Source organism: Oncorhynchus tshawytscha, linkage group LG22, assembly GCF_018296145.1.
Source record: "Oncorhynchus tshawytscha isolate Ot180627B linkage group LG22, Otsh_v2.0, whole genome shotgun sequence".
Lineage (NCBI taxonomy): Eukaryota > Metazoa > Chordata > Actinopteri > Salmoniformes > Salmonidae > Oncorhynchus > Oncorhynchus tshawytscha.
Window position 1 is genome coordinate 17798738 of NC_056450.1, and position 15923 is coordinate 17814660.

Below are 15923 nucleotides of genomic sequence, written 5' to 3' on the forward strand. Positions count from 1 at the left end.
CTAATCCTGCAATGTGTTTGTAGTACATCATAAAGCAGATCTTGTCTGCTACGTGAGCTAAAGAACTGACTGCCACCCCACATTCCTGCACTACAAATGCTGACCCAGTATATCCTGTCCTTGGATCTTTTGAACAATCTGTGTAAATGGCCACAAAATCCTGATACACAGTATCCAGACGTTTACTAAACAAATCAGATGGATCAACACGCAATATTTAATTGCCAGCTGCTGTCTCCTAATCTGCAAAGGCAATGGCACCTATTTTTCGAATTGGCCTGAGCCCCTTTTACTCAACGAAGCCCTGCTTATCCATCACGACTGGACTACCGACGTAATCTGCCCAAGGTTTTTTTCTTCCAACAAGCCCCTCCGTCTCGACGTCCCCTGAATGCCCATCTGCTAGCCTGCTAGCCACGGCCCACTAGCTGTCTAGAGCATATTGGACTGTTAGCTGAATAGGTACATCGGCCAATTTCTTGGGCCACTATACCGATTTTGCCAATTGGACTTGAACCCTTCTGCTACTCGGAACCCTACTAATCCATCACGACTGGTCTATCGATGTCACCGAAACGCGGAGGCTAAAACAGACTTTCCTCCATCGCCATGTCCATCTAAGGCCCTTCTGATAGCTTGCTAGCCCCGGTCTCCAGCCAGCCCAACCACTCACTGGACCCCTATGATCACTTGGCTACGCATGCCTCTCCCTAATATGCCTTGTCCATTAGTTGTCCTGGTTAGTGATTATTTGTCTAAATTTCACTGTAGAGCCTCTAGCCCTGCTCAATATGCCTTAACCTACCATTTAGTTCCACCTCCTACATATGCGGTGACATCACCTGGTTTAAACGTCTCTAGAGACAATATCTCTCTCATCATTACTCAATACCTTGGTTTACCTCCAATGTACTCACATCCTACTCACATCAAACTGTCAAACGCTCCCTAAAACACTTCAGCGAGCAGGCCTTTCTAATCGAACTGGCCCGGGTATCCTGGAAGGATATTGACCTCATCCCTTTTTTAAATGTTTATTTATAAAAAAAAAAATGTAGTAGTTACTTTCTTGTCTCATCACTGCAACTCCCGTATGGACTCGGGAGAGGCGAAGGTCGAGAGTCATGCGTCCTCCGAAACACAACCCAACCAAGCCGCACTGCTTCTTGACACAATGCACATTCAACCCGGAAGCCAGCCGCACCAATGTGTTGGAGGAAACACCTAGCGACCTGGTCAGCGTGCACTGCGCCCGGCCTGCCACAGGAGTTGCTAGTACGCGATGAGAAAAGGATATCCCTGCCGGCAAAACCCTCCCTAACCCGGACAACGATGAGCCAATTGTGTGCTGCCCCATGTGCCTCCCGGTCAAGGCTGGCTGAGACAGAGTCTGGGCTCGAACCTAGAATCTCTGGTGGCACAGCTAGCACTGCGATGCAGTGCCTTAGACCACTGCGCAACCCGGGAGGCCCCCTTTCTCACAATCTTAAATAAGCACACCACATTCAAAAGATTTAGAACCAGGAACAGATACAGCCCTTGGTTCAGACCTGACTGCCCTTGAACAGCACAAAAACATCCTGTGGCGTTCTGCATTAGCATCGAATAGCCCCCGTGATATGAAACTTTTCAGGGAAGTTAGAAACCAATATACACAGGCAGTTAGGAAAGCACTGAGGCTAGGAAACACTGTCACCACCGATAAATCCACTATAATTGAGAATTTCAATAAGCATTTTTCTACGGCTGGCGATGCTTTCCACCTAGCTACCCCTACCCCGGTCAACGGCCCTGCACCCCCCACAGCAAATCGCCCAAGCCTCAACCATTTCCCTTTCACCCAAATCCAGATAGCAGATGTTCTGAAAGAGCTGCAAAATCTGGACCCCTACAAATCAGCCAGGCTAGACAATCTGGACCCTCTCTTTCTAAAATGATCTGCCAAAATTGTTGCAACCACTATTACTAGCTTGTTCAACCTCTCTTTCGTATCGTCTGAGATTCCCAAAGATTGGAAAGCTGCCGCGGTCATCCCCCTCTTCAAAGGGGGAGACACTCTAGACCCAAACTGCTACAGACCTATATCTATCCTACCCTGCCTTTCTTAAGGTCTTCGAAAGCCAAGTTAACAGATTACTGACCAATTCGAATCCCACCATACCTTCTCCGCTATGCAATCTGGTTTCAGAGCTGGTCATGGGTTCACCTCAGCCACACTCAAGGTCCTAAACGATATCATAACCGCCATCGATAAGAGACTTTACTGTGCAGCCGTAGTCATCGACCTGGCCAAGGCTTTCGACTCTGTCAATCACCACATTCTTATCGGCAGACTCATCAGCCTTGGTTTCTCAAATGATTGCCTCGTCTGATTCACCAACTACTTTTCCGATAGAATGCAGTGTGTCAAATCGGAGGGCATGTTGTCCGGACCTCTGGCCGTCTCTATGGGGGTGCCACAGGGTTCAATTCTCAGGCCGACTCTTTTCTCTGTATACATAAATGATGTCGCTCTTGCTGCTGGTGATTCTCTGATCCACCTCTACGCAGATGACACCATTCTGTATACCTCTGGCCCCCTCGTTGGACACTGCGTTAACTAACCTCCAGGCGAGCTTCAATGCAATACAACTCTCCTTCCATGGCCTCCAACTGCTCTTAAATGAAAATAAAACTAAATGCATGCTCTTCAACTGACCACTGCCCACACCCGCCCGTTCAGTATCACTACTCTGGACGGTTCTGACTTAGAATATGTGGACAACTACACATACCTAGGTGTCTGGCTAGACTGTAAACTCTCCTTCCAGACTCATATTAAGCATCTCCAATTCAAAATTATATCTAGAATCCTATTTCGTAACAAAGCATCCTTCACTCATGCTGCCAAACATACCCTCGTAAAACTGACTATTCTACCAATCCTCGACATCGCCGATGTCATTTACAAAATAGCTTCCAACACTCTACTCAACAAATTGGATGCAGTCTATCACAGTGCCATCCATTTTGTCATCAAAGCCCCATATACAGTGCCTTTGCGAAAGTATTCGGCCCCCTTGAACTTTGCGACCTTTTGCCACATTTCAGGCTTCAAACATAAAGATATAAAACTGTATTGTTTTGTGAAGAATCAACAACAAGTGGGACACAATCATGAAGTGGAACGACATTTATTGGATATTTCAAACTTTTTTAACAAATCAAAAACTGAAAAATTGGGCGTGCAAAATTATTCCGCTGGTTGACTTTACACCAGGGAAATAAGGGACACCCAGAGGGTGTGGAGACAATCACAAGACAGGTGAAACAGATCAGGGTGTGACACTTCTTACACTTTCCCACCACTTTCTCAATGTGTTCTGCCCAGGTCAGCCTAGTGTCAAAGTACACCTCAAGGCCCCCACCCTCTCCAAGTTTCTCCCATATAACTTCAAGTGTACCTCATCTTCCACCTTCCTCCTGGTAAAGAACACTGTCTGAATCCCCACATTAATGCCAATCGCTCTCTCTCATCAATTGCTTCCTGTTCCTTCCTGACTACGTATGGCACATTTCTTCCATAAGGCCCCATCATCTGCAAATAACGACCTCCCAATATCCGGCCGCACCTGAGAGTAAACATCATTGATCATGATTGAGAACAACAGAGGACTAATCACACTCCCCTGCGGTGTATCGTTATCCACCAGGTAGCTGCCTGATACAGATTTTCACCACCCTCACCGGAATAGACTTTCCAAACAGGAAATCCTTTATTTAGTTGTACATTCTTCCTCCAACCCCCATAATATTAAGTTTGATTAACAACCCCTCCTTCCACATCATATCATACACCTTCCACACATAAAAAACACAGCTATGACCCCAAGCATACTTCCAAAGTTGTGGCAAAATGGCTTAAGGACAACAAAGTCAAGGTATTGGCGTGGCCATCACAAAGCAATGACCTCAATCCCATAGAAAATTTGTGGGCAGAACTGAAAAAGCATGTGCAAGCAAGGAGGCCTACAAACCTGATTCAGTACACCAGCTCTGTCAGAAGGAATGGGCCAAAATTCACCCAACTTATTGTGGGAAGCTTGTGGAAGGCTACTGAAATGTTTGACCCAAGTTAAACAATTTAAAGGCAATGGTACCAAATACTAATTGAGTGGATGTAAACTTCTGACCCACTGGAAATGTGATGAAAGAAATAAAAGCTGAAATAAATCATTCTCTCTACTATTACTCTGACATTTCACATTCTTAAAATAAAGTGGTGATCCTAACTAACCTAAGACAGCAAATGTTTACTAGGTTTAAATGTCAGGAATTGTGAAAACTGAGTTTAAATGTATTTGGCTAAGGTGTATGTAAACTTCCGACTTCAACTGTATGTGTAGATCAGTGACACAATCTAAATTTGATAGATTTTATATTCAGGCTGTCACACAACAAAATGTGGAAAAAGTCAAGGGGGGTGAATACTTTCTGATGGCCCTGCATTTCACCTCCATGTCATCAAGTTTGCTAGGTCATTAAAAGCTCTAATTTGTGACCGTCTCTGTGGTCATATAGCTGTCATAGATGGTCCCTAATTTAGAGCATCTCTGATGCTATAAATGCTTTTGCGTTTACCAAAGGCAGTGTTTTTCGTAATTGTGGTCCATCCAATTTAAAAGTGCACATTCACTTCCATAACATTTTTTTCTAGGCTACCAGCATGTTAGATAAACATGCACAATAATACAGGACACCCTTACAACAATTCACTGCAGTTAAATGCAGTAAAACTGCAGTACAGTGAAATAATGGTTGTTTAATTAATGGTATCCGGTAGCTTGCTGTGTGTGTTGGCCTGTAATGGTAATCTTTTGTGTTAGTTAATTGCACGGTTTATTGTGCTGCAGATTGTTTTTCTGTTGCACTGAATGATGTTTTGGTGTTCTTTTATGACTAACTCATTTTGTTTTCACAATTGAGCAAATAACGCATATGTCAAATCTCCTGCATATTTCAATCTCCTACTACAATCCACCAGGATTTACAAAACCCTATTTTTCATCGGTTTTATTTCCATCAATAATTTGTACAAAATTATATTTTCCCTTAAAGTGGCAATCAGCAGTATAAATGAATATGTACCCATTGATTCTTGAAAAATATAATTTATAAATGCCTCATGAAATTAGTTCAACTGTCTTTCCACATAAGAACCCGAAATATAAGCTTGTTTTACTCTAATGTTCATGAACATAAAATGTAAACAAACACTATATAGCCTCAAAACATGGGTAAAACTGTAAATATCTAATTCATAGCTCTGTCTATGAATTTGAAAGGGGTTCCATTTCTCCAGCCCCATTCCTCAGCTTTTTACCGAATTAGGGGGCGGGGCAACCGCTTTGTTATTGTTTCTACTGCTGATTGCCACTTTAAAGCAATTAACATAATGCATGCAGTAATTGTATTTTAATTTCAGTAGCTAAATAAGGAGGTAGGCATATCAGTTACAGCTAAAACTTTGATTTGAATCTGTGCTTCATGCGTAGTGTAACCGTTGTTAAAGTACTATGTGAATTTCACCAGGTACATATATCAATATGTTGTGTTGATTTGTTATGCATGCCTGCATCCTGGGAGAAGGGGAGTGTGTACTTACGTTTTGCCCGGCGTGCTCGTGCTCAAATCATTTTGATGCACTGAGAGAGGTAGGCACGCTTTTTCTGTCTTCAGAAAAGTTTGATTCTTTTAAGTACAAAGTCATACACACAGTGTTTTGTTCATGAATAATGATGTAATATTTAGAGGTTACTCATAAGTGGATGGTATTGTTAAGATGCACTTGTAATTGTACTTTTTAGGATGATATCAACATTCTGAATTCAACATGTGGTTAATAGCTAGCTAAGGTATTAGCAGGCTATTGTATGTGTGAACGATGGCTAGCTCCTCGAATGATCCCAGTCCCTCCTATTGTGCATCTGTTGTAGAAAGAGGCGACGATTCTCAGAACAGATGTGCTCTACAAATGTTTTATTTCCTTTTGGATGCAGATGCAGGATGCAGAGTCAGTTCTGCTTGATTAAAACTACCTGATCTCCAAAGTCCACGTTTATAGTCTATCAACCACACACAACGCAGAGTTACTGCACCGGCTACATTGGTGCCTTCTAGACCCGGATTCATCGTTGATCGACGTCAGCTCAATCACCGCGGCGCTGCTGCTCTAGAGACTAATTATATCATTGAGGTACTCTTGCCGCCTTGTGGCAAAAATCGGAACTACAAGTCTCTTTTTTTCCTTTTTATTTTTTTTCTGACAACGATGTATCGAGAGCGCTGTTTATCGTTAACCAACATAGAAGTGTGTTCATCAACAGACATTTTAACGTAACTTTAGTGGCATGGCATCTTATAATGGTGATGAACCTAAATTCACTGCTGGGAGGGGGAGATTTTTCTTATACTCTGATCAAACCCATGTAAGGTGTGTAGGTGCAGGAGGTTCCCCTGTGTTTTGCTCCACAAAAAAATTGGATGAAAGCCCTTCATCTAGTGTTAATCCAAATGCCCCTGTAGATGGTCTAGCTGAGCTGGTCACTCAGCTAGCCTGGGAAATAGGGAGCTCCATTAGGGAAGAACTACAGAGTGGCAGGTCCAGTACTTATGAGCCACCAGTAAGTACAGAAAAGATAAGTGATCATCATTCAGAGTCAGTAGGATATGTAGATCTCAGTCAAATTAAGTTCATCATGCAATCAGACATAAAGGAACCTCCTACATATAGAGGAGATGGTACAGACAAATGCTCCAGTCATGAATGGGAGGAGTTGATGAGAATATACTTGAGGAGGAAGGGATGTCCTGTTGGGGAACAATCAGATGAGATGATTAGTCGATTATCTGGCAAAGCAAGAGACATGGTAAAGATAAATTTACGCAATGAGACAACCGTTGATCCTTCAGAGAAGCCAGAGATTGTATTTGACATTCTGAAACAGAATTTCAGTGAATTGGCCTATTCGTGCATGTCCTTGGCCGATTTTTTTACAATACTAAACCTGTACCCGGAGAGGCTGTTATGGAGTACTGGGTTCGATTGAACAAGGCCGTAGATGTCGCTGACGAGGGCCTTAAGAGACAAGGTAAGAAGATTGACAGCTCCAACTCTGATGTCGTTAGGATGTTTGTAACATACTGCCCTGACCCCAAACTGGCAGCAGTATTCCAATACAAGTCTGCTGAGAAATGGACTGCGAGTGAAGTACAGGAGAGAATCTATGAACATGAACGCCGCAGGAAGGCCACCATGTGTCAATCTACCGCTGTATCCTCAAAGCAAGTAACAGTACATCCCCAGATACCTCCATGTGAAGGCGGGGTCAATGCTGGTATGTGCAGTGACACTTCTCTCACATCAAGCGCCAAACAAGATGGGCAGAGTGCAAGTATCGAGAGACTCATTCACCTGCTTGAACGTACCTTAGAGAAGAGCATACCACCCGTTATGGTTTCACAGACACAGGCCAAGGCACCATCTTTCCCCACCCAGCCCTTCAGGCGTAGGGAATGCAGGGTTTGTGGCTCAACAGATCACTCCACTGTGATGCACTGTAGACATGAGAACCTGTGCCTCCGGTGCTTTTCCCCAGATCATTGGAAGTCAAATTGTCCTAAACCGGGGGAACGCAATGCCAATCCCGGTGGTGAGAGACGCCCACCACAACAGCAGAGAAACTCACCACCACAGCAGCAACCGTTAAACTGACACGCCCACAGGTGAAGGGGGGAAATGTGGGTGTTCAACTGTCTACCCCCAAGAAAGAATTTGATGATCTTGAGAAAACGTATGAGATGTTGTGCTCTGATGCGAAAGAAGGAGAGAAAATTGTTATGTTAGGTTCACAAGAAGTTGAGGCTTTTTCAGATTTGTTTTACACCTCTGTGTCTGTACATGGGAAAGTGCAGCTTAAGGGCATGCTTGACACTGGGTCTATGGCCTGTACATTAAGTAAACATGCGGAGCAGAGACTTTTGGAAGCAGGTGCCCTTACTCAGCATTATCAGCCTCCCACAGAGTTAGTATTAGTGGGGTGTGGGGGGAAGAAGACCTCAAAGTGTTTCTATGATTTGGAGATGCAAATCTATGGGATTGATGTTAAAGTGCCCACTCTAGTTGTTCCTGGACAGCGTGATGATCTCATCCTGGGATCGAATGTCATTAAGCATCTATTGCATGAGATGAAAGGCACTGATGAATACTGGAAGCTCGTCAACAACATGGATGGCCAGACCCACTCACCAGAGGGTGAGGAGTTTCTGTAGATGATGACAAGTGTCACAAGATGGAAGGGACAGCAAGTTGATGGCAAGATTGGGACAGTGAAGCTAACTCAAGCTGTGACTCTTTCGCCCAAGACTGAACACTTAGTTTGGGGTAAACTTCCTAAAAAATGTGGCATTGTCTCCAGGCAGCACTGTAATAGTCGAACCTACCAGGTCAAAGGTCATGCCCAGAAACATACTCGTGGGTAGAGTTATTACACCCATGTGGGGAGATGGCTGGGTCCCTTTTAAAGGTAGTAAACTGTTCTGACAAACATCTCACCCTAAGACATAACATGAAGTTGGCAGATGTGTCTAACATGCTTGGCTGTTGAGGATGCAACAATATTTCAGGGCCTTCATGAAGTGAGGAAAGCCCCAATGGAACAGAAGCAGGATGACAATGGCTGCCACAATCTGAAACAAAGACTGTCTGATCTAGGATTAGTAGACATTGACATTGATGGATGCCAGGTAGCTGACCAGTGGAAGGAAGAGGTTGTGAATACCATCACAAAATATGAAGACATCTTCCCAAGACATAATCTGGACTGCGGAGAAGCCAGGGGTTATGTTCACCGTATCCACCTGGTTGATGACAGACCCTTCCGGCTACCATACAGAAGAGTTCCGCCTGCTCATTACCTGAAGCTGAGGAAGGTATTGACAGATATGGAAGAAGTAGGTCTTATACGCAAGTCAGTTAGTGAGTATGCCTCCCCTTTAGTCATGGTATGGAAGAAAGACGGGAGTCTGAGGTTATGCACTGACTTCAGGTGGATGAATGCACGAACGGTGAAGGACGCTCATCCCCTTCCTCATCAAGCAGATTGCCTCGCAGCCCTTGGTGGCAGTGCATTTTTCAGCACCATGGACTTGACCTCAGGATTTTATAACATTCCAGTTCACGAAGAGGACAAGAAGTACACAGCCTTTACCACACCGATGGGACTTTGAGTACAATCGCATGCCACAAGGTCTGTGTAACAGCCCGGCCTCTTTCATGAGAATGATGTTGAGTATATTTGGGGACCTAAACTTCTCAAATCTCCTTTGTTACTTAGATGACTTGTTGGTCTTTGCACCCACCGAGGAACAGGCTCTACAGCGACTTGAAGTTGTGTTTAGCCGTCTAAGAGCCAACAATCTCAAGCTAGCACCCAAAAAATTCCACTTTCTACGAAGAACAGTGAAATTCCTCGGACATATCATTAAAGAGGACGGTGTGTCAGTGGATCCTGAGAAGGTGGAGGCCATTGCCAAGATGAGCCAAGCTCAGCTGATGGAGGCAGATGGATGCACTCCCTCTGCTCGGAGGCTGAAATCTTTCTTGGGTATGGTATTATATTACCAGCACTTCATTCCTGACTGTTCTGCTATAGCCAGACCTTTGTTTGCACTCACTGGGGGTCAAAAGAGAAGAGGAAGAGATGGGAAGAAGGGCAACAGTGGGATTTTCCGGAAGCTGACGCTATCGGATTGGACTGAGGAGTGTGTCGTTGCATTCCAGAAGCTGAAGGATGCTCTTTTGAATTGTCATGCTAGCTCACCCTGATTTCGAGAGGCCGTTCATTCTCTTCACTGACGCTTCCTTGGATGGTCTTGGGGCTGTGCTTTGCCAAGTACCTGAAGGTGAAGATGAGGCAAGGCCCATAGCATTTGCGAGCAAGACACTGAGTAAGTCGCAGAGAAGGTACCCGGCACACAGACTTGAATTTCTAGCACTGAAATGGAGTGTGTGTGAGAAATTCAGTCACTGGCTTAAGGGGCACGAGTTCACTGTCTGGACAGATAGTAACCCGTTAACGTACATCATGACAAAACCCAAGCTGGACGCTTGCGAGCAAATATGGGTTGCCAAGCTGGCACCGTACAACTTTGATTTGAAGCGTATCCCAGGCAGCAAGAATACAGTAGCAGATGCACTGAGCCGCGATCCCTTTGCAGTGACTGTCGTGCAGAGACTGATGAGGGAGTCCTACCTAGCACTTCTGTCTGAGGCTGTTGGGACACTGAATGATGATGTCCAAGATGCCTTCCGTTGGGCTTCTTATCCCCAGGAGATAACCTCTTTGACCACTGCTGAAGTGAAGGCCATATGTCAGCTCCATATTGACTGGGAATGTTCAATGGAGATGCAAGCAATCCAGCTTGGTTCCAACACCCAACGGCTGCTTTCTCCTGGTATTGACACTTTGCCTGAACTCTCGCACGAGGAACTTCGAGATCTCCAGCTGCAAGACTCTGTGACTTCCAAGGTCATCCCTTTCGTCTTCAATAAGAAACGGCCCACCAGACGAGATCGATACAATGTTTCTTCTAAAGTGTTGTTGCTGATGAAACAGTTTGATCGCTTGATCCTAAAAGAGAGGGAGTTCTGTATCGTGTCATTTAGGAGAGTCACACAAACCGGAGAAGGTTCCAGTATGTCTTGCCAGAGGTGTTGAGACTCAAAGCGATGACTGGCATTCACGACCTTGCAGGACATCAAGGCCAAGCTAGAACTCTAGCTCTGGCCAGGCAGAGATTTTTCTGGCCTGCAATGGAGAGAGACATCAAGGAGTATGTGCGCTGCTGCCAGAGATGCGTTCTAGCAAAGACTCCAGAGCCAGCGGCTAGAGCCCCGTTAGAGAGCATCAAAACTTGCTCTCCCATGGAGTTGGTGTGTTTGGATTTTTGGACAGCGGAAGACAGTAAGAAGAACTCAGTTGATGTTCTGGTGGTGACTGACCACTTCACTAAACTTGCCCATGCATGGCCATGCAGAAACCAGACAGCCAAGCAAGTAGCTCGTAAACTGTGGGATCATGTCTTCTGTGTCTACGGCTTTGCATCAAGGATACATACTGATCAAGGCGCAAATTTTGAGAGTGAGCTAATAGCAGAACTGCTTAAGCTCTCCGGTGTCCAAAAGTCAAGAACCACAGCATATCACCCAATGGGGAATGGAGAAACTGAACGCTTCAACAGGACTTTAGGTAGCATGCTCAGGAGTCTGCCCTTGAAAACCAAAGAACATTGGCCTGAACAAATCCAGTCATTAACATTTGCCTACAATGCCACTGTTCACGAGACTACGGGCTATGCTCCATTCTTTCTCATGTTTGGTAGAGTCCCTCGGCTACCAGTGGATGTTATGTTCCGCAATGTTTTGGACGACTCCAGTGTTGTGGATTGCAACAAGTATGCCGAGACTCTGATCACTGGGCTGAAGGAAGCTATGAGTGTTGCCCAAAGGCACACTGACAAGCAACAGAGACGACAAGGTCGGGAGTATGACAAGCGGGTTAAAGGCATCGGTTTGTCCATGGGGGATCGTGTCCTCATCGCCAACAAGGGTGAAAGGGGCCGCCGCAAGTTGGCTGACAAGTGGAACCCCGAGATTTTCACAGTGACTTCAGTCAATCCACAAACTCACACATACATAATCCAAGACCGTTACGGCAGAGAGAAAGTGGTTCACAGGAATCTACTGCTGCAGGTGAATTTCCTGCCATTTGAAATTGATGATTCAGTGCACTTCAATGACAGTGATGCTGTAGGGCCTTCAATCAATGTAGATGCAGGAGAGGTCACCCACTCTGGTGATGGACTGGACAGGGAAGACATGAAGGACTCTGGGGAGGAAAGTGCATCCTGGCTGGCGGAGGATTCAAGCGATTACTCTGAGCTCTGGACATCAGATGGAAAGTCCGAGCCAGAAGAACCTTGTTTTCTTGAGGAAAATGACCGGGGAAGCACCTCTGAGATTCTGGAGCTGATTCCTTCAAACCCACCTCTGATCAATGATCTAAGGCCAGAGCCACCGTTAGTTACTATGGCCCCTAGCCCAGTGGCAGGTCGCACAAGGGCGGGGAGGGTAGTTAAACCAGTAAAGAGACTAATAGAGTCAATCCACCAGAAGGTGTAAGTTTAACATAGTACAGAGATGATTTAGTACAGGATTTTTTTTAAGGCTAAGAATGTAGATATAGTGTAAGAGGCACTATGCATCTTAGGGGCAGTTGAAGGCTTGACCAACTTTCACTTGCCCTGAACCCTATGGGTAGTGTTGATGAATTGGTATATGAGAAACGAGACCAAGTCGAGACGCTGGACAAGGCGGATATGGTATAGTAAAGGCCGTTTATTCAAGAGTAATGATATCTGGCAATTACGTGCACGGCTCCGTTTCGTCAAGTTCTCAAGCGAACCATTGGAAAAAAGAGAGACCGGTCACAATCGTACAGTTCATTTTATACATTGAAATGACGTAGGTAGATTCTGGTAGTCCTGGCTCCTGGTAGGTTGTTCGTAGATGATAGACAGTCTCCTCCAGCCTGGTGTCAGTAGAAATTGGTTCTCGACAGAGTTCTTTGTCTTTGGAGCACATCCAGAAGGGGAGGGGCTGCGTGTGTGTAGGTGTGTGCGTTCCTGTCTTGGCAAGTCTGTGTGTCTTTTCAGTGAGTGTGTGTGTGAGTTATCCTGTATGGCCCTACCCTGTTTTACTGTGAAAATACATTGCTATATGTTGTCTCAATTATAGCAATGCAATAGCAGTAAGCTGGTCATTTGCATAGGAAATAGCACTTCATTACAGTAGCTTTGAGCTGAATTCAGAATTAAGCCTTGAGCTTGGTAGGTTATTTTGTTGTTTTACAAGGTTGGTGAAATTCAGGAGGGGTGAATGTAACCGTTGTTAAAGTACTATGTGAATTTCACCAGGTTCATATATTAATATGTTGTGTTGATTTGTTATGCATGCCTGCATCCTGGGAGAAGGGGAGTGTGTACTTACGTTTTGCCCGGTGTGCTCGTGCTCAAATCATTTTGATGCACTGAGAGAGGTAGGCACGCTTTTTCTGTCTTCAGAAAAGTTTGATTCTTTTAAGTACAAAGTCATACACACAGTGTTTTGTTCATGAATAATGATGTAATATTTAGAGGTTACTCATAAGTGGATGGTATTGTTAAGATGCACTTGTAATTGTACTTTTTAGGATGATATCAACATTCTGAATTCAACATGTGGTTAATAGCTAGCTAAGGTATTAGCAGGCTATTGTATGTGTGAACGATGGCTAGCTCCTCGAATGATCCCAGTCCCTCCTATTGTGCATCTGTTGTAGAAAGAGGCGACGATTCTCAGAACAGATGTGCTCTACAAATGTTTTATTTCCTTTTGGATGCAGATGCAGGATGCAGAGAGTCAGTTCTGCTTGATTAAAACTACCTGATCTCCAAAGTCCACGTTTATAGTCTATCAACCACACACAACGCAGAGTTACAGCGGTGCAGTATAGCACCGGCTACAGTAGCAATATGTCTCTGCCAGCAGGCAGCCTGCTTGCTGAAGCACATCGATCAACATTCCATATGGCAGTTGGGACAGAGTGCCCAGTAGGCTACACAACAACACAGCTGGAAAACAACTACCGTTCTAGTGGTAGTCCCTGTTCCCTTGCATTCTTGTTTTACTTTTGTAAGTAAAACGGTGTTTGTTGGGGAGAAGAACTTCAAGAAAAGATTTGCTTGCTAGCTAACGTTAGCAAATTTAGCTGGCTAATTTAAGATAGCTAATGTTAGCTCTCTGGCTAATCCTATTATTTACCTGTTGTAGCCGTTAGTTGTAGCTATCTTGCTAACATTTTGATATCTATTTAGTTAATGACAATAAGTGTGTGTGAGAGATATGATCACAATAACTTTAGAAAACATTGTCATGTCAACGTTGTCATGCTAGCTGTGTGTGTGAATGTGTATATGTGTTCTGTGAGAGAGAGAGCGGGGGATTGATGAGGATCACAATAATGGAGAGAGGGAGAGAGAGTTATATGGTCTCTTTAGAAATTAGGCTTAACGCCCTGTTTTATGTCACACATTCATTTATTCGTATGTCTAAAATTGGTGTTGTGCGCTAACGTCATGTTGTAAAATGTTCTACTTGTTGTAGAAAGATGATGCCACCTTCAAGTGCTATCTGAGTTATCGGAAGCCCCTAGTTCCCAGGGGGAAATTTAATTTGATTGACCCTCCAAGTTAGAATTACAAGTGACAAACTCAAAGAAAATGTTGTTACCCGAGTTGTCATTTCACCACTGACCTTTTGCCTTTTCAACAAATAGTTTTTTAATAATTACACCCTTAACAATATGGATAATGTAGCTATTCCGACTATATTCTTCAGGTCTTTTGGTTGAATTGTTCCTACTTCAAAAGCACTTGAACACAATCATGTGAGACTTACCACTTCCCAGTTTCCTATTGCCCACGAGTATGTGAATCTGTATCAGAATCAACCAATAGGAAGCTCTACCAAATAACTTGCGTTCATTTTGGGAGAATCACAATTAGCACACTGCTCGCGTCCTCTCTCCTTCTCAACACCTATCAGAGAAGGTCAGCAGGGAGATACCTCTGGCTTTCGCATCCAATGGGTTTTGAGAAGGTGGCAAGGAGAAAGGACTCCTGGAGAATGCAATTGATATTCTCACTTTATCTTGGAGGTCCTGAATTTCTGACATGACTTGAACGCAGCATTGGTTTGTTTGTCTGAGGTCAATAGGCCTTCCATCTAGATGCCAGTAGGGGGTGCTCTATGATACATTTTGATACTCTGCATTTACACACTGAAAATAAATATCCACATATTTAAATAGTAATCACAATTCTTTATTCTTTCAAAAGAAACAAACCTCACAGTGTCTAACTAGTATACCATATGAACAACCCCTTATCAATAGAATAGAATGTGCTTGATTTGTAAATAATGACCAGTAGTATCTAAATGGTCCTCTTTGTCTAATTTATTTATGTTTCACTATTTGCATCTCTCAAAGAGGAGTTGGTTAATGGGAATAGTGTAATCACCAGTGACAAGTCTAAGGAGGTATAGCTACAGTCAGGTAAATGAGATTATAAAGTGCATCTGTCCATAGAAAAGTTCATCTATGTAGAATAGATGGTATAGTAGGGGATTTTGTTAGTGTCCCATCATTACCCTGAAAGAGATTCAAGGGAAAATGTTATTGACGTTAAGGATACAATCAAGATCATCAGTTCTAACAATCCAAGCCAGATGACTGAAGAGTTTTGCATCGTCCATTCTCAACAGGATACATGCCATCAGGGGTTGGCCCTTCCTGTGTCCATTATAGCCCTTTATATCTCAAGTAGTATACAAACTGCCTGACGATCCCTAATCAGGCCATGTTCTCTTGAAGTAGTGTGGGACTAAAGGGTTCGATCCTTCCAGGCTCCTGATTCTGAAGGAATCTAATCTAGAAACAAGATCTAAATTCTGGAGCCTATGCTGTGCCAGTGCATTGCAAAGATCTGTCTTTAACACATTTCACTGTAATGATTAAAGATAGATAAAATGAAATCTTAGTCTGATTTCCCTTCCACTTATATCTTCAATCAATATAGTGAAATGTGTTAAAAGGATCTTTGCAATTGACTAAGACCAATTCACCAACCCTGAATGACACGAGACATAATATAGCCATCTCCATCCCCTGACAGAAAACAGCTTGTGATTGGTACTATGATCTCAATAGGATCTTTACATGACTCTGAGCTATGAGGATGGCCATTCAAAGAGATACGGTTCATGCGTTTAGGGTATAACATAT